Here is a 21,789-nt window from a genome sequence, read left to right on the forward strand (position 1 = left end):
TCATCTAGCACCTGACTCGTCAACCCATAAACTACCTTCTACATACAGCTTTTCCTGATTCCCTCAATTGTTAGTCTTCTCCCTCTCAAAACTTTCTTGCGTTAATTTTGGATATATATATATACACATACATACATATATGTATACATACACACACACACACATATATATATATATATATATATATATATGATTTATACATAGCTCCTTCACTAGAATTATGTTCCTTAAGAGCAAAGACTATTTTTACTTATATCTCTATATCCCCAGTGTTTAGCACAGTGCACAGCATATAGGAGATGCTAAATGTAAAAGGAGGAGGAGATGCTAAATGTAAAAGGAGGAGGAGATCCTCATGTAAAAAGAGAAGACCCAAACTTTTTCATTTGGTGACCCACTAGATGACTCTACCTCTTGGTCCCAGGTGAGGTGATGTTCTATCTGTGACAGAAGCAACAAGGGAGGTGTCACATTTGAAAAGCATAGGCATTCTCTTTGACCTCATGGTTAGGGTTATGTCCCAGAATAGTTTATTTTTCCTTAATGCTTTATAATTTTACCTTATGAATTTTTAAAGAGAATAGCTATTTAACTTCTTTGGGAAACAAAGTTCAGTTAAGTATTTGTATTCTAGGGTCATGACTTTTGTGGATCTCTTGGTAGAGTTTAATAATAACTGATATGTATATAATGTTTCAAAATTCACAAAGCACCACAAAAATTCTATAATGTAGGCATTTTAGGTATTACTAACCCTATTTTACAAATTATGAAACTGGGGCTCACAGGGGATTCAGTTGCTAAGGTCAAACAGCAAATAAATGTTTAAGGCAGAATTCAGATCCAGTTCTTCACTCCATGTCCAGAAAACTTTCCACTAAAACATGCTGAATTTAAATTGAGGGCTATCTTATGGTACAATGTTTTTTTTTGATAGAAAACATCATAGAATCATATATTTTGATCAAAAATTGACCTTAAAGTTTTTTCTTTTAAAAGTGAAAAAACAAGATTCTTTGAGTTGTAGTTAGATTCCATTAGTTCTTTTTTTAGAGGTAGATAGCATTTTCATTAGGAGTCCTTTGAAATTGTCTTGAATCATTGTGTTGCTGAGAATAACTAAATCATTCACAGTTGATTATTGCAGTCTTGCTTTTCCTGGGTACAGTGTTCTTTTTGTTCTGTTTACTTCACTTTTCATCCATTAATATGGATTCCAAGGTTTTTTTTCTGAAACTGACCTGCTTGTCATTTCTTATAGACAATAGTATTCCATTATAATCATATACCACAACTTGTTAAAAAATTCGCCAATTGGTGGTCATTCTCTCAATTTCCAAGTCTTTGCTACTACAAAAAGAGATTCTATAAATATTTTTTGTACAAATAGGTATATTTTGCTTTTCTAAAATCTCTTTGGGATACAGACCAAATGGCTAGGTCAAAAAGTAACTACAACCCCTTAGTCATAGTTCCAAACCATTCTCCAGAATGATTGGATGGGTTCACAATTCCACCAATAATGTATTAGTATTTCAATTTTCCAACATTTATAATTTTCCTTTTCTGTCATATTAGCTAATCTAGTAGTTGTAAGGTGATATTTCAGAGTTGTTTTAGCTTACATTTTCTAATTAATAGTTAGAGAATGTCACCCCATAACATTTAAAAATCTTTGATTTCTATATCTTAAAACTACTTATTCATATCCTTTGACTATTTTCTTTTTTCCATAAGCTTTTCTTTTGTTGCCACTCCTAAATGGGAAAAAGTCTCACAAAAGAAAACAGTATCTTATCTTTTTTCCAAGTTAATTTCAAATCAAAAGAATTGACATGTAGAACTGAGTCTTTCATTTTGTTTTGTGACTGTTCAACATAATAATTGTTGTGGTTTTCTTGATATATTGTAGAATCTTTAACAATTGTAAAAGATGTAGAACTTCATTCAATTAATCAAACAAAAAAGCAAGATAGCATTTATGCATTCATCATTTTCTGGATTGTTGGTAACCTGTGCATATTTTTCCCAGATAACTTTGCCTTCTTGTGTCACAAGATGCAGCTCACTCTCATTCATTTCAATGACAGTCCCTTTAGTAATAATACCCAAAGTTGTATATAATTTGGAAGAGGGCTTTTTCTTCACACCAAGTATGGGTAGGCAAAAAGTGGCTTTAAATTCAGGATGAGTTACATGAGCCTTCTTAAAATGCAAATCCATTAGTTTAATAAATCTTTCATATTTTGGTGGTTTTCGAGTAAAACCATCCCCATCAAAGCAGACTTTAATCTTTCTCTTTCAAACTTTCTTCTTTCCCTTTCCTGTTCAAATAACCTTTAATACTTCTGTTTCTCCTTGGCCCCAAACTTTTGGCAAGGTACTTCCCATTTACCAGCTTTCTCTTTTCATTACTTAAGGAGACAGATGTGTGATTGTTATTTACATACCCTCCTTCTAGGACTTCTGAGAATCTTTTACAACACCATGTTGATTCATATTGTTTGTTATATCACATCTTGCATGCACAATTCATGTTACACCATATTGAGTCTGCACCAGCTGTGGGGAGAGTCGTCACTGCTAGTCTGTACTTTATTGCTATGTGCTTGTGTAATACCTCCCATGCTGATGGGTTTGTGCATACCTGTTTCTAGTAAGACCCTTCAGCCCAGAAACCCACTAACAATATCTGGCTTGACTCCTCACTTCCCTTAGATGTTTTTCAGATGTATTCCTGAGAAGTCAGGGAGGATGTGATCATCTTCTGTTTAGTGCTTTCATCTTTTTTCCAGAGAAGTCAGGGAGGGCATGATCACCTCCTTTTTGGGGTTCTTGCCTCCTGGAGAAGTCAGGATGGCATGACTACCTGTGTTCTAAAACAAAAGAAAGTGGGAGATGTAAAGGGCTGAAACTCTTAAAAGATGTGCTTGAATCAAACAACTGAGCACTTATGGCTAATTATCTATTCAATATGAGACAATGACTCTATTAGCATATGTTTAGAAAAATAGCCCTTCTCAAAGTTTGGTGCTTACTCAATGTTTGGCATATACAGATAATTGTAGGAAGGATGAGAGGGTGGTATGAGAAGAGCCAGACTCACTTTTCAGCAGAATGAGAAGGAGAATGGTTGGTGGCAAGCCTGTGGCAGTTTGTCTGTCTCATTCACTTCTTCCCCTAAAGACCATGGACTTTTACATATCCTGACTCTGGCTGTTCTTGAGGCCTCCAGGGAACTAGCCTGGAATTTATACATTTCTGCTTAATCATGTTGGAAAGGACTTTGGCTTGGAACAGTCCCTCTCTGTCTAGCAGATATTCAGGCATTGCTCCTTGGGAAGTTTTTCATCATTATTTCACTTTTCATGTATCTTGATAGTCTTTTTCATCTGAATCTTCTTAGCATGATGTTTTTTATGGTAGAGTTTGGCCTTTAAACCCATCATTTTTTTGCTTTCTTTGACTGTTTGTGAGCTTCTTGGCTTTCCTTTTTTTTTTTTTTTTTAATTGTAATCTAAGCAGTAGCCATATTGTTTTCAGTGTAACTCTATGTATCCATTCTGTGGCATGTTGACAGCTGGGGGTCCATCAACTAGCCAATAAAAGTGCTTCCAAACTTCAGATCCTCTATGGTTAATGACCTACTCCCCAGAAGCCAGAAAAGAAAAGGCTCTTTGACTATTTTTCAATGGGGAAATGACTTGTATTCTTATGAATTTGATTCAGTTCTCTATATATTTGAAAAGTGAAGTCTTTATCAACATAAAAAAATCTATTCTGCTTTCCTTCTAATCTTGGCTGCATTGGTTTTGTTTGTGCAAAGCCTCTTTAATTTAAAATAATGAGAATTATCCATTTTACATCTGATAATGCTTTTTTTCTTTTATTTAGCAATAAATTATTCCTTTATGTACAAATACAGAACAAGTATATTATTCTATGCTCCCTAATTTTTCCATGGTGTCCCTATTTGCTTATGGTAGCATACTTTATATTTAAATAAAATATCAATTTTGGCTTTATCTTGGCATACAATTGAGATGTTGGTTTATTCTTAATTTCACAAAAACATTTTCTGGTTTTCCCTGCTGCGTTTGGTCTAATACTGAGTTGCTTTTTCCAAAGGCTTGAATCTTTGTGTTTATCAAATAACAATAAAAAGGGGGGGGGGGGTCTACAAGTAGCCTTGACCTATATTTTGCCATTGTTTCCAGATGGCTCTGAAAGGGAAAGTGAGTTTTTTTTTTTTATTACCACTCCTAAATGGGGAAAAAATCTCTCATAAAAGAGAATAATGTTTCATTTCTTTTCCAAGTTAACTTCAAATCTAAACAACCAATGTGTAGAACTGGGTTTTTGGTTTTGTTTTGTGACTATTCAACACAGTAATTGTTGTGTTTTCTTGGTATATTATAGAATCTTTAACAACTGTCTAAGACGCAGCACTTCATTCAATCAGTCAATCAACCAAGCAAAGCAGTTTGAAATCTGGTACTACTAGGCCACCTTCATTCACATTTTTTCTCATTAATTTCTTTCATATTCTTAATTTTTTGTTCTTCCATATGGATTTCTGTTATTTATTCTAGCTCTATAAAATGTTTTTGATAGTTTGATTGGCATGGCACTAAATAAGTTAATTAATCATCTAGAAATTTGTATTTTTCTATTTGTTCACATCTGATTTTGTGTGAAGTGTTTTATAATTTTATTCATATAATTCCTGGGTTTGTCTTGGCAGGTAGAATCCCAAGTATTTGACATGTTATACCATCACTTCAAGAGAATTCTCTATTTTTTGCTTCTAAACATTGTTGATAATATATAGAAATGCTGATGATTTATGGGAGGTTATTTTTTATCTTGCAACTTTGCCTAAGTTATTTCAACTGACTTTTTATTATTATCTTGGAGTCTCTAATTATATTTATGAAGTATAATGGTTCCTCATTGACTATTCTAATTAATTCATTTTTTCTTTTATTGCCACAATTAGTATTTATAGTGCAATATTGAATAATCATAGTTATAATGGGTATCCTTCCCTTCACCCTGACCTTATTTGGAAGGCTTCTAGTTTTCCCTGTTACAGATAATGCTTGGAGATAGGTGCTACTCATCATTTTTAAGAAAGCTCTTATAATCCTATGCTCTAATGGTTTTATTAGGAAAAGTTATTAGATTTTGTCAAAAGCTTTTTCAGCATCTAATGAGATACTTATATGATTTCTGTAGGTTTAGTAATTGATAATCAATTATTTTAGATTTTTAAATATTGAACCAATCCTGCATTCCTTGTATAAATCCTACCTGGTCATATTTTGTAATACTGGTGATATTTTGCTATAATGTCTTTGTTAATTAGTTATTTAAAATTTTCCATCAAAATTCATTAGAGAAATTGGCCTATAATTTTCATTCTCTATTTTTGCTCTTCTTGGTGTAGGTATCAGGACCCTATTTGTGTTATAAAAGGAATTTAGTAAAATTCTTTCTTTGCATATTTTCCCAAATGGTTTATGTAGCATTGGAATTAATTGTTACTTAAATATTTGATAGAATTCTCCTGTGTATGCATCTATTCCTAGGAAGTTTGTTTAGGAAATTCATTTATCACATGCTATTTTTTTCTTAAAATAAATTAAACATTTTCTGAGATGAGTTAAATTGAGAAAGTTAAGTATTCTATTTACTCTTTGTTAATTTAGGGAATTTGTATTTTTTTAAAATATTTACTCATTTTTCTTTTTTGGTCAGATTTATTGGTATATGATTAGGAAAAATATATCAACAATTGTTTTAGTTTCATCTTCATTTTTGGTGGATTTAACTTTTTCTTTTTGATAATGGTAATTTGATTTTCTTTCTTTTTTCAATTTTTATCCATATTTTTTTTCATAAAACCAGCTTTTAGTTTTACTTATTACTTAAATGATCTTATTACTATTTTTTTAAACATTTGATTTTCAAGATATTTAAATACTGAATCCTTAGCATTTCTTTAGGGATTTTCAATGTATTTTTTTTCTATTTTTATAGTTGCGTGCCCAACTCATTGATCTGTTCTTTCTCTATTTTACTAATGGATGTGTCTAGAGATATAAATTTACCTCTAAGTACTGCTTTGGCTATGTTCCATATATTTTTATATGTTTTCTCAATGCTGTCATTCCTTTAATGAAATCAATTATTTCTATGATTTATTCCTTGACCCACTTATTCTTTAGAATTAAATTAATTAGTTTCCAATTAATTTTTAATCTGTCTTTTCATGGACTTCTATTGCATTATGATCTGGAAAGAATCCATTTAATACTTCTGCTTTACTATATTTTGTTGGGATTTTTTTTTTTTTTTTTTTTTTTTTGCGCTGTAACACAAGGTCGATTTTTGTATAGGTACCATATACCACTAAGAAAAGGAAACTTCCTTTCTATTCCCTTTCAATTTCCTTCAGAGATTAATCTCATCTAACTTTTCTAAAATTCTATTTACCTCCTTAAATTCTTTCTTGTTTACATATTTTTTTTGTTTAGGTTTATCTAGTTTTAAGTGGAGAAAGTTAAGTTGCCCATTAGTACAATTTTACTATATATTTCCATCTGTAACTTATTTCACTTTCTTTAAAAATTTGAGTATTATGCCATTTAATGCATGAGTTTTTTCAATAATATTTTATTTTTCCAAAAACATATAAAAATAGTTTTCAACATTCATTGTTGTAAGATTTTGTGTTGCAAATTTTTCTTCCTCCCTCCCTTAATTCTCTTCTTTGCAAGACAGAAAGCAATCTGATATAGGTTATAAATGGACAATCCTTTTTAAACATATTTCCACAATTTCATATTGTGCAAGAAAAATTAGACCAAAAGGGTAAAAACCATGAGAAAGCACCAACAAAAAAGGTGATAATAGAATGCTTCAATTCACATTCAATCACCATAGTTCTATCTCTGAGTGCAAATGACATTTTCCATACCAAGCCTATTAAAATTTTCTTGAATCACCACATTGCTGAAAAGAGACAACTCCATCACAGCTAATCATCACATAATCTTGCTGTTTATGGTGTACAATGTTTTCTTGATTCTGCTACTTCACTCAGCTTCAGTTAATATAAATCTTTCCACACTCTTCTGAAATCAACCAGTTCATAATTTCTTATAAAATAATAATTTCCCAAAATATTCACATACCATAACTTATTCAGCTATTTCCCAACTAATGGGCATTCATAGATTTTCAATTCTTTGCTACTATATAAAGAGCTGCTACAAACATTTTTGTGCACGTGGGTACTTTCACCTCTTTTATTATCTCTTTGGGATGTAGACTCAGTAGTGACACTGCTGGATCAAAGAACTGCATATATGTTTAGTATATACTTCATTGTGTTAAAAGGTTAACAAAATTTAGTTTTTGTTTATCTTTTTAAATTAGATCTATTTTTGCTTTTGCTTCCTATGAGATAATACAGCTACTTCCATCTTATTTAACTTCAGCTGAAGCATAATAGATTATGGTATAGACCCTCCAAACTTTTTTCTTTGCTGTGTGTGTGTGTGTGTGTGTGTGTGTGTGTGTGCTTCAAATGTGTTTCTTATAAACAACATATTGTAGGATTCTAACTTTTAATCCATCCTGCTTTCTGCTTCTGTTTCATGGGTAATTTCATTTCATTAATATTCACAGTTATGATTACTAAATCTAAATTATCCTCCATATAATTTATCTTTGTCTCTATCTCTCTGTCTCTGTCTCTTTCTCTTTCTATCTATCCCTCCTTATAATTATTTTGCTTCTGATCATTATCTCCTCCAGTCTAGCCTCCCTTATTCTCCTCTTCTACTTTCCTATAGTTTAAGATAGATTTCTATATCCAGCTAGATATTTATGTTATTTCTCTTTGACTCAATTTCCATAAGAGTAAAATTACAGTGTTGCCCACAACTCCCAATTTCCTCTCCAATATAATTGCTCCTTTGCACCACTTTTATATGGAAAAAATCTACCTCCTCTATTGTCCCCTTTTTTAGTGCACCCTTCTTTCCCATCCCTTATTTTTTTCCTGGATAAGATCCCATCATAGTAAACTCACATCTGTTCCTTTTGTCTATTGCCTTGATAGTGACAGAGTTCTTAAGAGTTACAATTATCATCTTCCCATGTAGGAATGTAAACAGTTAAACCTTATTGATTCATTTTTCTTTTCATTCCTGTTTATCTTTTTTATGCTTCTCTTGAGTGTTGCCTTTGAAAATCAATTTTTCTTTTTAGCCCTAGTGTCTTCATCAGGAATGCTTGAAAGCTCTCTATTTTATTAAATATCCATTTTTTTCTCAAGGATTTTACTCACTTCCACTGGGGAAGTGATTCTTGTTTATAATATTAGCTTCTTTGCCTTCCATAATATCATTACTCTTAGTCTTTAATGTAAAGGATGCAAATTATTTGTGGCTTTATAATATTGTGATTGGTTTATTTTGGGAGAGGAAATGAGGGGTTGATGGGAGTATTTTCTTCTTGGTCTAAAAGAGCCAAGGTTATTATAATATCTAAGATTTCTAATTTGGGATCAGTTTTGGGAGGTGATCAATTGATTCCTTCAATTTCCATTTTACCCTCTGGTTCTAGGATATCAAGGTAATATTCCTTGCTAATTTATTTCTTCAAATATCATGTCTAGGTTTTTTTTTCTTTTATCATGGCTTTTAAGTAGTCTAATAATTCTCAAATTATTAATCCTCCAAAATTGTAGTCAGTTCCCTCCCATGATATATATTTCACATTTTCTTCTCTTTTTTCCCATTCTTTTGATTTTCTTTTGTTGGTTCTTTTAATTTGCAGTATTTTTAAAGGTCTTATTATTTTCCCAGTTACATATAAGGCAATTTATAGCATTCAATTTTATAAGATTTTTAATCCCAAATTTTTCTTCCTTCCTCTCCTTCCCCATCTCAAAATTATTACCCAATTTGATAGTTATACATGTGCTATCATATAAAACACATTTCTATATTATTTATGTATGTGAAATAAGAAACAGATTAAGAGTATGAAATCCATGAAAAAAGCATAAAGTGAGATTTTTTTTAAAAATTATGCTTCAATTTGCAGTCAGAGTCCATCAGTTCTTTTCTCGGACGTGAATGACATTTCCTGCATGAATACTTTGTTTATTGTCTTAGATCATTGTGTTGATGAGAAGAGCTGAGTCATAGTTGACCATCACACAGTGTTGCTGAAACTGAATGAAATGTTTTCTGGGTTTTGCTCATTTCCTCATGCTCATTTTGCATCAGTTCATACAGACTTTTCCAAAATTTTCTGAAATCTGTCTGTCCATCATTTCTTATTGCTCAACAATATTCCATTACATTTATACCCCATAGCTTGTTCAGCCATTCCCCAATTGATGGACAATCCCTCAATTTCCAATGTTTTGCCAACAAAAAGGGCTGCTATAAATATTTTTGTACATCTAACTCCTTTCCCACTTTTTAAATATCTTTTTGGATACAGACTTAGTAATGGTGTTACCAGTTTGGTTGCTTTTTGATTAGAGTTTCAAAGTGTACTCCAGAAGGGTTGGATCAGTTCACCACTACACCAAAAGTGCATTCCTGTCTATTTTTCCCCACATTTTCTCAAAAATTTATCATTTTTCCTTTTCTGTCATAGGAACTAATTTAATAGATATGAGATGGTATTTCAGAGTTGTTGTAATTTGTATTTCCCTAATCAATAGTAATTTAGAGTATTTTTATTTGAATATAGTTTTAATTTTTTTCTGTTGAAAACTGCCTGTTCATATCCTTTGACCATTTTCTTTTTTTTCTTTTCTTCTAGTTTATAGTATTTTATTTTTCCAAATACATCCAAAGATGTTTTTCAATATTTACTTTTGTGATGTTGTGCCACAGTTCCCTTTTATTGTCCTGATTCAGTTTCCCTAATTGTCCTGACTCAGTTTCCAATTGTTCTGTTCAATACTGCAATACCATCCTTCCCTCCTAATCATGATGATCCAGATAAGGAGAAAGACCTTCTATCTTAGACATAATCAGAATGTTGGTTACCTCTCCCCATTCCAACTTATCAGACTGTCCCATGCCTCCCCCCAACCCTGTCAGAAACAAATTGAGCTGCTCTCAATGCTCTGACTTTGCCCCTGCCTCAGTCTACCCCTGTAGCTGCATACATATGTCATTGAAAACTCACATTGTTTGCTGAATGCTTTGGATATCAGCCCTGGGAGCAGTATGCCCCCAGTACAATCTCTTCTTTTCAAATAAAATGTTAAAACTCTTTAATATCTATCTTGCCTCAGTTTTTCCAGCATTACAGTAAAATTTTGTATTACAATTTTTTTCTCCTTCTCTACTTATCTCCCTTCTGTGATGACCATGTATTTAAAATCAGCCAGAGTCAGGAATTCAGATTAAGGGAAAAATCTTCAATCTTTATTTTTTTTGAGGTGAAGGGAGATTGCAATAGCAATGTGAGCAGCTGTGACAGGAAGCCAGCCAGCAGAAGTGGAGGGGGATTGCAGGTGAAAGGGGGATCTGAGGTGAAGGGGGGTTGCAATAGCAATGTGAGCAGCTGTGACAGGAAGCCAGCCAGCAGAAGTGGAGGGGGATTGCAGGTGAAAGGGGGATCTGAGGTGAAGGGGGGTTGCAATAGCAATGTGAGCAGCTGTGACAAGATGCCAGCCAGCAGTCTCTCTTTCCACTTCCCTTTCTCCTCCCCTGCCTCCACCCACCAAAATCATCATTTCCTATACAACACATCAGGACTTGCACAAAGAATGGGCGGGGGCCATTTTTCTCCAAGCATAAATATTAATATAGTCCGATTACTATTTAGCCTCACGTGCTTGGGACCTCAGTGCATCAACTTGAGTCTCAGCCCATTACACCCTTCCTCAATACAGCGAGCAATTCAATATAGCTTAAATATATGCAATTTTTCTAAATATATTTCCATATTCATCATGTAGTTTAACAAAAATCAAATCAAAAGTGAAAAAAATAAGAAAAAGAAAACAAACAAAGCATCAACAGCAAAAGGTGAAAATATTGTTTTGATTATACATTCAATCTACATAGTTCCCTTTCTGAATGTGGATGGCACTTTCTATCATAAATCTATTAGAATTGCCTTGAATCACTTCATTGATGCAAAGAGCCAAATCCACCATGGTAAATCATCACATAATCTTGTTACTTTATATAATGCATTTTTGGTTCTGCTCACTTCACTTAGCATAAGTTTATATAAGTCTTTCTAGGATTTTCTGAAATCACTCTGGTCATTTCTCATATAACAATACAGAACAGTAACGTTCCATTACTTTCATATCCCATAATTTATTCAGTCATATCACAAGTGACAGGCATCCACTTAATTTCCAGTACCTTGCCACTACAAAAAAGACTGCCACAAACACTTTTGCACATGTTTCCCTTTTCTATGATCTCTTTGGGATACAGACCCAGTAGAGACACTGCTAGACCATGGGATATGCACACTTTATAGTTCTTTGGGAATAGTTCCACATTTCTCTCCAGAATGGTTGGATCATTTTACAACTCTATCAAAAACACATTAGTGTCTCAGTTTTCCCACAACCTTTCCAACATTTATCATTGTCTTTTCCTGCTTTGACCATTTTTTTAAATTGAGCAATTGTTTGTATTCCTATAAATTTGACTCAGTTCTCCATATATTTGTGAAATAAGGTTTTTATTAGTGACACTAACTATAAAGATTGTTTCCTGGTTTTCTACTTTTCTTAGTAGAAAAGCTTTTTATTATAATCAAAATTATCTATTTTACATTTTGTAATGTTCTCTCTTATACTTGGTTTTCCATTTGGCAAATTCTCTTTTCTAAGCAGTTCTTTTATTTTTCCAAGTTGTTGACTTCCTCTCTCCCCACCCCCCAATTCGCTCTCATCACTATCATGTCTTTTCCTCAGTTTTTTTTTTTCTATTTCTCATATATTTTTTAACACTTCTTTTAAAGCTTTTCCATGAGTTCTTTCTGGGCTTGAGACCACTTCCTGTTTTTCTTTGGGGTTTTAACCATAGTTGTTTTGAATTGCTGTCCTATTCATAGTTGTGTTTTGATCTTCTTGGTCATCATAACAACTTCCTATGGTTGGATTCTTCTTTGTTGGTGTCCTTTTTCCTCATCTTTTTTGGCCTTTTTTCTTTCTTTTCAATTTGAGTTCTGCTCCTGGGGAAAAGAGGCATTGTCTCAGGCTTCATGCTCTAAGGACTACAGGTGCTGACTATTTATCTGCTGCTGCACTGATGCTATCGGGATACCCTTGGGGGATCCTTGTGTCTCATGCTGTGGTGGGGATCATGGTGTCATGGCTGGTGCTGCTGTAGGCCATAAGGATCCGGCAGATTATCTGGTCCTGAGCCAGGGTCTTAGTGGGAGTGTATGGCATTTGCTGAGACCACTGGAATATTTCACTTATTTCCCTGTGGCTATACTAAGGTGCAGAAATGTCTGGCTGTTGGTGGCTTCCTGTTCACCCAGCACCATGCTGAAGAACATAACAGGGGCCCTAAATTGGCTGCTGCATATTTGTTTAGGCTGGTTTGAAGTTTATCTGTTTAGCTAGGACTGTAATAGTCTCTTTAAAATGTAATATTCTCTTGCTGGGGTTATCTTGGGGTCTCTGGAGGCAGCCTTCTTTTCAGTTCAGTAATCACCACACAAGTTCAGGCAGGGATTAAGATCGTTTATTGTCTCTTTCCAAGTCTTGTCTCCTTTCCTGCAGCCTGGTTAGCTTTCTTATAGTCCATACCCTTTATTATCTCCTTCCTGGAGCTGGAAAACTTTCTGGAGAGCCATTCAGTCTGTCCTTGATTCCGAGAGCTTGAGCTCCTGCCTGCCTTCTCTGGCTTCTAAATCTCCCCTACTGAATCCTGGCTGAGGCTCCAAGAGCTTCTAGTGTACTTGTCTTTCTGGCCCTGAGAGCTTCTTGCTTATATGCCCCACACTGAATATACACCAATCATTATAACACCAGGAAACCATTATTTGTTGTAAGATTAAATCAGTGCTAAACTAGATTTAACCATTGTCTCCTCAATTCCACTTAGTACCTTGTTTCAAGCTCTGGCCCATAACATCTCCTTGTAGGATTAAATGAATCATATTGAACCATGCTAAATTAGATAACTATTGTCTCTATCAATTCCACTAATTTAGTATCTTGTAAGAATCCTTTGTTTGAAATTCAGAGTTCTGGCCCATAACATAGGGCCATGAAGTCTGGCTGCTGGAGACTAAAAATTGCCTCTTTGCCTGAGGCTGTGGTAAAGGGTGGGGAGTCCAGCATCTGGGGGGATGCCTTTTTGCCTGGGACAATTCTGAATCTCATGTTTTAATTGGTTTTTTAATGTCTTATTGAATCATTAGTTTTTACTTGCCCAATTCTAATTTCCATAGAATCATCTTCTTCAGTGAGCTTTTGTATCTCCTTTTCCATTTGGTTAATTCTATTTTTTAAGGAATTGTTTTCTTCAGTGAATTTTTGCATCTCTTCCTCCCCCGCCCTCTGCCAATTTTGTGAATCTTTCATCAATTTTTTTTCAAGATTCTTTTGCTTCACTCTCATCTTTTTCCCTATTTTTACTCTCTCTCTCATATTTGATATTTAATTTTTAAAACTCTTCTAGGTTATCTTTGTACTTAAGGCCAATTTACATTTTTTGAGGCTTTGGCTGTAGCTATTTTGACACTGTTCTTTCAATCTTCCTTGTCACTATAATAATTTTCATTGATGGTGAGGTTCTTTTTTGTGGTGAGCTTCTTCTTCTCAAAACGCAGCCAGGTGATAAAAGTTCAGATCTTTTATTATCTCCAATATAGCCCGGTTAGCTTAGAGGCCTGTCTCTCTGCTTGGTTCCAAGAGCTCTCTCCATATGTCTTTAAATCCAAAGGTCTGGTCCTTCAGCCTCTGCCTCTGCTTTCTTCAGCCTCCAGCCAGCTCCAGTCTTCATGTCATTCCGGTGAAATCTCGACTTGTAGCGTCTTCCTCTGAAGAACTTCTTCGACTGGCCCATTGGCCTATTTATGCTCCTTCCAGAGAGAGGGATTATGGGTAGTTCTACTTAGTACCTTGTTTCAGGTTCTGCCCAAAACATCTTCTTATAAGATTAGATCAACTCTAATTAGTTAGCAGTTAGTAAGGATTCCAACATCTCCCCCTTTCTTTTGTTTTAAAACATAGGGGGTTTCTGAGGGGGTACACATAAATCCATCAATATGGGCCAGAACTTTGTAACAGATATACGTGGTATACATAAATCCATCAATATGGGAGGCATTATACATAATTTACATAAGTACATAGCAATATAACACAGGCTAGTAGTAATGTAACAACATGAATCAACCTAAAAATTTACACATGTCCATAAGTCCTAGAAACAGTCCAATAGGATTCCATTGTCCATTAGTTCATGTGCCAGGAATCCAATAGTTCCTGTAAGCTCTGAAGTACTGCAAAAGGTCTCATCAACAATTTTTCATCTCAGGGAACCCAATGATTCTTGCTGGTTTTTCAAGAACTAAAACAGTTTCATTTTGTGTCAGGAAATCCAATGATTTCTGAAGATTTTAAGAGTCCTTTTGACAGCCTCATTGTCAGCCATTTGATTCTTTCTCCATCTGTGGAAATATAAGCAGATCCTCTTCCCCAAGCAGTTAATCTAATTCCTTCTATTTACCAAATTTGGGATTTCTCCTCATCATCTGGTAATTACATTGGAGCTGTTTGCACTGGATATTGCCTTGTTGTCTTAAAAGGCCTGTATTCTTCCCAACTGTAATCCTGATTGCTTTTCTGTTGGTTGATGACATCAGAGTTCTGAATTTCTAAAGTCTCTCTGGGTGTAACTTCAACTGCTATCATGCCCCACCTGTCCTTTGATTGATACTTTAGAGCTGGGCCCTGCCTCTCATTCCTCTGGGTCAATATACATTTAGAGGCCCAGTGAAAGCCTCGGTTACATTTTGGACATGGGGTTTTGGGTTTTCTCTCACCCTGTCTTCTCACTCTATCTCCATATCTACAATGAGCTCTCAAATGTCCAATTTTTCCGCACTGAAAACATCGACAAGTTTCTCTAGAATTCCTCTGCCAAGAAGGACCTTGTCTTTCCATGTTCATCATAGTTTGGGCATTATAAGCATTTATGTCCACTGTGGCACAGCGTCTAATGATTTCTTCTAAAGGAGCATTTTTGTCTAGCCCCCATATAATTCTCTTGCAAATCTCATTGGCATTTTCCTTAGCCAAATGTCTAGTCATTATTTCTGTTGCTGCATTGTCTCCAATGGTTCTTATTACAGCTGTTTGTAAACGTCCCACAAAATCTGCAAAAGGTTCATTGGGACCTTGCTCTATTTTTGTGAAAACATTATTTCCATCTTTCTGTCCAGGGAGAGAATTCCAAGCTTTTATTGCAGCCTTAGAAATTTGCTCATACACTGTTGTGGGATAATAAATCTGTTCTGAACTCTCTGCATACTGACCGTCACCAGCTAGTTGGTCAAAAGTGATTTGTACAATAGCTCCTGTTTGCCTATTGCGTTGGGCTTGAATCCTACATATTTCATGAAACTCCGAAAGCCACAATAAATTTTGTCCTGGTTCTAGACAAGTTTTTGTTATGGATTTCCAGTCATTCGGGGTTAGGATTTCATAAGACAAATTATCCAGTAACATCTTCACATAAGATGATGTAGCCCCATAAAGAGTGCAACCCTTTTTCAAATCTTTAATTTTTTCCAAATTAAAAGCAGTGTATTTTCTCTCTTTTTGACCTGAGGAGTTGAGCTCTTCAATCACAGGATATGCATTTATAAAATCAGATATATCTTCTCCTTCATTTTTTGCCTTAATTAATGCTTTTTTCTAATCTTGTTAAATTCTGCTTTACAGGAGAAGCTGACTGTGTTTCTGTCTCTCTCCCTCCCCCTTGTTCCACCCATGAAGGGTTAATTGCGGAGGGAGGGTCATGAGATGTGGAATCACCTAATTCCTCCTGCTGTGAAGTATCATACTCAGAATTGTAATTAACTCCATTCTCATCTGATCCGTCCTCCTTTTCACCTAGTAAAGTTGGCATTTCTTCCTCCTGTACTTTCCTTTTCATCATTCTATCACTTAAATAACTTCTTATAGCCAATTGTATTACATTATATGTATTAATTATTGAGTTAGGCCCATTTTTGTCATAGAATTGACAAAGATCCTCTCCAACCAATTTCCATTCATTTAGATCTAATTCCTTATCAAGAGAGAAACAAGGACATATGTCCTTTACAGTTTGTAAAAATTCAGTGATTTGCTGTAAACTTATAATTAAACCTTGGCTTTTCATAATTTTGACAATGCTCTCTAAACATTTTCCTTGAACAGAAACAGGCTGTTTTCTAAATATCTGTCCCATCTTAGCTGAAATTCTACTTTAACTCTTTTAACAAAATTTCTTTGTTGTACTCACTCTAATTTCTGGGTTGAAGAGTCTTTTCCACTGGATCAGGATCAGAGGCTTTTCCACTTGAATCAGGATCGTAGCTTTTCCACTGAAATCCACTGAGGGGTCTGTTTGCCCCACGTTGGGCGCCAAAATGTGGTGAGCTTCTTCTTCTCAAAACGCAGCCAGGTGATAAAAGTTCAGATCTTTTATTATCTCCAATATAGCCCGGTTAGCTTAGAGGCCTGTCTCTCTGCTTGGTTCCAAGAGCTCTCTCCATATGTCTTTAAATCCAAAGGTCTGGTCCTTCAGCCTCTGCCTCTGCTTTCTTCAGCCTCCAGCCAGCTCCAATCTTCATGTCATTCCGGTGAAATCTCGACTTGTAGCGTCTTCCTCTGAAGAACTTCTTCGACTGGCCCATTGGCCTATTTATGCTCCTTCCAGAGAGAGGGATTATGGGTAGTTCTACTTAGTACCTTGTTTCAGGTTCTGCCCAAAACATCTTCTTGTAAGATTAGATCAACTCTAATTAGTTAGCAGTTAGTAAGGATTCCAACACTTTTTGTTTCATTTTTCTAGCCTATTTCTTTTCTCTTTAGCTTCCTTTTATTTTCAAAATATATGAATAGATAGTTTTTAACATTCACTCATGTAAAATCTTGTGTTTCAAATTTTTTCTTCCTCCATTTACCCCACCTCATCCCTTAGACAGAAAGTAATCCAGTTCATGTTAAACTGTGCAATTCTTCTAAACATATTATCATGCTTCATTAGAAAAATCAGATCAAAAAGGACTGTACTGTCCCATGCTTCAGGTTTTTTCATGCTGCTGTTTTCAATGCTAATTTTGGAGACCTGTAATTTTTTTTTCCTCAAGGCAATAAGCCTTGCTCTCCTTATTTATCTGTTCTTTGAGTGTCCACAAGAACTCTTTCCTGTCCTGGATGTGTGATCAGGATCTCAACTCTCTGAGGCTTCATTATCTAGTATGCTAGTTACTTCTGCTTACTTTGGGATTGTGACCTCGATTCCCACTTCGGCAATGCAACAGAGTTCTGCACCCAGTTCCAGCAAAGAATTTCTTGTAATTTTCTAACCAGTTGTCTGTGAACTGAGAGCTTTAGGAGTTGCTGCTACTGACTCAATTTCTTCCAGTAGGGGAACACAACTTCATAGTGTTGTTTATACTATTGTGAACCATTGACCCTTACTGCTAGTTTTCACTGGGGCTTAAGATTTTGCCATAGGACTGACTTATGTCATGATTGACTTATATCTTTGTATGGTCTGCTTTGGCACAGGAACTCATTAGTGGCTTATGAAAGCCTCAGTACTGGCTTTCTGGGGTCCTTACTTTTATCTCAATGAGACAAACCTTTAAAGTTTATCTTCTAACTACTTTCTAAGTTACTGTTCTAAGTTATCTTGAGGTGAAAATTTGTTTCACTCCATCCTTTTGTTGGTTTTGCTGCTCCAAATGTCATTTTAAGATGTCATTTTTAAAGGATTTGGAGGAAAATTTAGAAGAGCTCAGATAATTTCCTGCTTTGCTCTGCCTTCTTAGTTCTGCTTTTCAATCATTAAGTTTATATTCTTTTATTAATGAAGAAAATGAGACTCAGTGCAGTTAAAGGCCTTGCCCAAGATTATATAAGTTGTAATTGAAATAACTAAGATTTCAACTCATTTTCTGACTCCAATGCTTAGGGCTTTTTATCCTTTTCCATGGTGATCTTATACATATGTCTAAAATGTAGTTATTATCATTATCCTTTCCACATCCTGAGAATACCTTGGAGCTTTTATATTCTTCTTCAAAATGATATTTTTTTTGTTTTCCTTTTAGGTAGTCTTCCATATCACTTGTGTGTCATTTGTGATCAGCATCAGTTTTCCTATTGGTCAGGAAACATTTGTAAATCCCATTGGATTTTTAGTAGGAATTCAGAAACTAAAAGGATTGTCACTTTTATTTGCATGATATCCTTGTATCCTTCTATCCCCATGTCCAATGTGATGGCACTTCACTTTGAGCACTAGTTGTTTTTTTTTGTTTTTGTTTTTGTTTTTTTGTTTTTTTGTTTTTTAATATGTGTAAGCTAAAAAATATAAATATTTAGTACTGAGTGAAAGTGTTAAATGAACAATTTGGATTGAAGACAAAAGCCTTAAATGCTATGTTTTTCATCTTTTCATGCTCATGATTTCTAAATCCTGTGAAACTAAACACATCATTTTATTGATCAAGGATCCCTAACTTTTTCAGGCAGCTAGATATTGTTGTGGATAGAGTGCTACATTCAGATAGGATCAAGAAGGCTTGAGTTCAAATTGTGTTTCAGATATTACTGTCTGATAATCTTGGGCAAATCTTGTAATCTTATCTAGTCTCAATTTCCTTATTTATAAAATGGGAATGGGGACAGCAAGGTGGTACAGTGGACAAAGGACTAGTCCTGGAATAAGCAGGACCTGAATTCAAATCCAGCCTCAGACACTTAGCAGCTATATAATTCTGGAAAAGTCACTTTACCTGCTTGCATTCATTTTCTCATCTAAAAGAAGAGATAGAGAATGAAATGATGAAGCACTCCAGTATCTTTGCTAAGAAAACTCCAAATGGGACTCCCAAATAGTTGGATGTGTCCAATGAAAAAACAATAGTTACTAATATTTAAGGAAACCAGATGACAGAGTGGATACAGTGCTTGGTCTGGAGTTATGAAGACTCAACTTTCTGGGTTCAAATTCAGCCTCAGACACACTTACTGGCTGTGTGATCCTGGACATGTTATTTAACTGTTTGCCTCAGTTTCTCATGTATGAAATGAGAAAGAGGAGGAAATGGCAAGGCACTTTTTCTTTGGCAAGGAAATCCCAGAGTCACAAAGAGTAAAATGTGACTGAAACAACTAACCAACGATGTTAAAATTTGGGAGTAATAATAATAATACCTATTTTTGAGAATCAAATGGAAAGAGCATTTATAATTTGTACATCTTAAAGTGTTATGTAAATACTAGTTATACATATTGTAAGATCTTCCCTACATCTCCCATCTTCCCATTATTAGAGTGAAGGTATAAGCATGCTGTAGCTATTCTCCACTGAAAATACCCCAAACCTTTTGGGGATGAGACCATGATTGTAGCTTTGAATAACTCTTCCCTTCCCTCTGGAAATCTCTAAAAAAGTAACTGCTGCCAGCTACACACTCAACTAGGTTGAGTTTCAAGATAGACTGGTCGATTGCAATCGACCTTTTGAAGAGCTCTAATTTAAAACCTACTAAAATAACATGCATTAATTAAGCTGCACATTTTGTGAGCACATACATACACTTAGAATGTTACTATTAATGCTCATCTCAGTGGTTTCTTTTTTTAAGCTGCTAAAAGTTAAGTCATCAGATTGGTAGAGAGAGAACAAGTTAACTAACAAATACTATTCCCTGAACTATACTTATGTAATCAATATTCCCTCTTTAAGACCAGAACAGCCAGCCAGTGTCTGGCTGCTTTATTCTTCCTAGGAGAAAAAAAGGCAGAAAAAAGAAGAGAGATTTAGAAACTGAAGTAGACAAGGAGGTCAAGACCTTGACTGACAGATGGGAAACTTCCCTTACTTTGTTCCTTTCTGTGTTACTCAGTTGTTCCTTACCACAGCAATCTAAGATTAGTAGGGATGATACAAGAATGGGAATGATTCCCATTTATTTGAAGTTCATTTGAAAGATTTATAAAATAGCTAGAACAGGACCTACAAATTCAGAATACAGATTTTCATTCTTAGAAGTGTTCAGACCTTTTCCTACCAAAACATAAATAGGAATAGGAACCCTCAAGAAATCTTAACACTTGGTACCTTAAAAGGTGTTGTAGAGTGGTCACTAAGGTGAGCAAAAGGGTTTCAGATCTTCCATATACTGTTAGTAAATCAACTTATAGACCTTGTAATGATATACCAAATCAACATTATCTCCCTCAGTGGTCCTTCCCCCTACTCACAAGGCACTTGCCAGCAGAGGAAAAGGAGGCAACAATAAATCCAAAAAGGCTCTTATAGTCCCTGAGGTGGTAGTTCAGAGTTCTTCCAGAATTCTACCTGTCCATTTTTTGTTACTGGACTCAAATGGGAAGTATCATACAAAGTTTGGTTCAACCAAAGATTCACAGGAAGGGCATCTTTCATATTCCCTACCTTATTCAGCTTCTCTCCACTTGAACAAAATCTTTGTACTTATCCAAAGTGCTCAGGATTTCTTGTCATCGGATTAAATTTTTCATTCCTTCCCTATGGACACTTCCATTCCTATTTCTCTTCTCTAAAGCCCTATTAAGTATCAACACTCCATTTACATGCACTAATAATATGATTAAAACATTATTTCTACCATGGAAAAAAGTAGACACATAAAAATGAGCCCATTAATATCAGAGACCCAGGGAAAAAAAATACCAAGAAGGAGAACTAAACAATCAAAACCTACATCAGGTACTACCCTAGGGACAAATGATATCACGCAGAGCACACACAGTGTTGCTACCTATTCAATATCACCGAGGCTTACCACATACAGCTTTATACCCAAGGGAGAGCTAATGTAATTCTGGCCGAGCTTTTAATCTGTCCCTTACTGAATCTCAATGCAAAGTAGAAAGAAACATTGCCCAGGTAAAATAAAGACATTAAATGAAAGCAATATTCAGGGATTTTCTTGAAATCCTTCTCTGATCCTCAAATTTGTGGATGGGGAAAGAGTTTGCCTGTTGTACCCTGGGCCCTGAGGGTTAAATTATCTCCTCCTTCACCATGTTTTCATTATTCCCTTTCTTTATTTGTGCTGAGAAAGAGATAGCAGTTGGAGGAGTAGCACAGAGTCAGAAAGGCATGTTACAGAGACTTCATAATACTGTGGACGTAGGCTTTGGCTACTTTGCTTTGTCCAGCTGATCCAACATTATCATGTTTTGTTTTATTTTTTGTGTGTTTTATTATGTAGAGTACTGTACAAGGTGCTGTGTATATACGGACTTATAAGCCATAGTTCCAACCTGGAGAGCTTTACTATATGATTTTCCTTCTAGTTATAATACTTTAGAAGATAGAAAGTTAAAAAAATAACAGCTTTAGGATCATGGATCCATGATCATGAAGCTGAGAGAAATATTGAGAGCTGCTATAATTTATACCATTGATATATAGAGTATTTTGATGTGGCTCTTCAGGGTTGGACAAAGAAACTGTTAACATATGCACATGACCATTAGATTTAAGT

At 34.9% G+C, this 21,789-nt stretch overlaps 1 pseudogene; it reads right to left on the reverse strand.

Moving 5' to 3' along the window:
* Positions 1–1,947: 1,947 nt before the first annotated feature.
* LOC127557322 (ribosome biogenesis protein NSA2 homolog) lies at positions 1,948–3,572 on the reverse strand (annotated as a pseudogene).
* Between the last annotated feature and the right edge of the window lie 18,217 nt (positions 3,573–21,789).

Source organism: Antechinus flavipes, chromosome 3, assembly GCF_016432865.1.
Source record: "Antechinus flavipes isolate AdamAnt ecotype Samford, QLD, Australia chromosome 3, AdamAnt_v2, whole genome shotgun sequence".
In the NCBI taxonomy this organism is placed as follows: domain Eukaryota; kingdom Metazoa; phylum Chordata; class Mammalia; order Dasyuromorphia; family Dasyuridae; genus Antechinus; species Antechinus flavipes.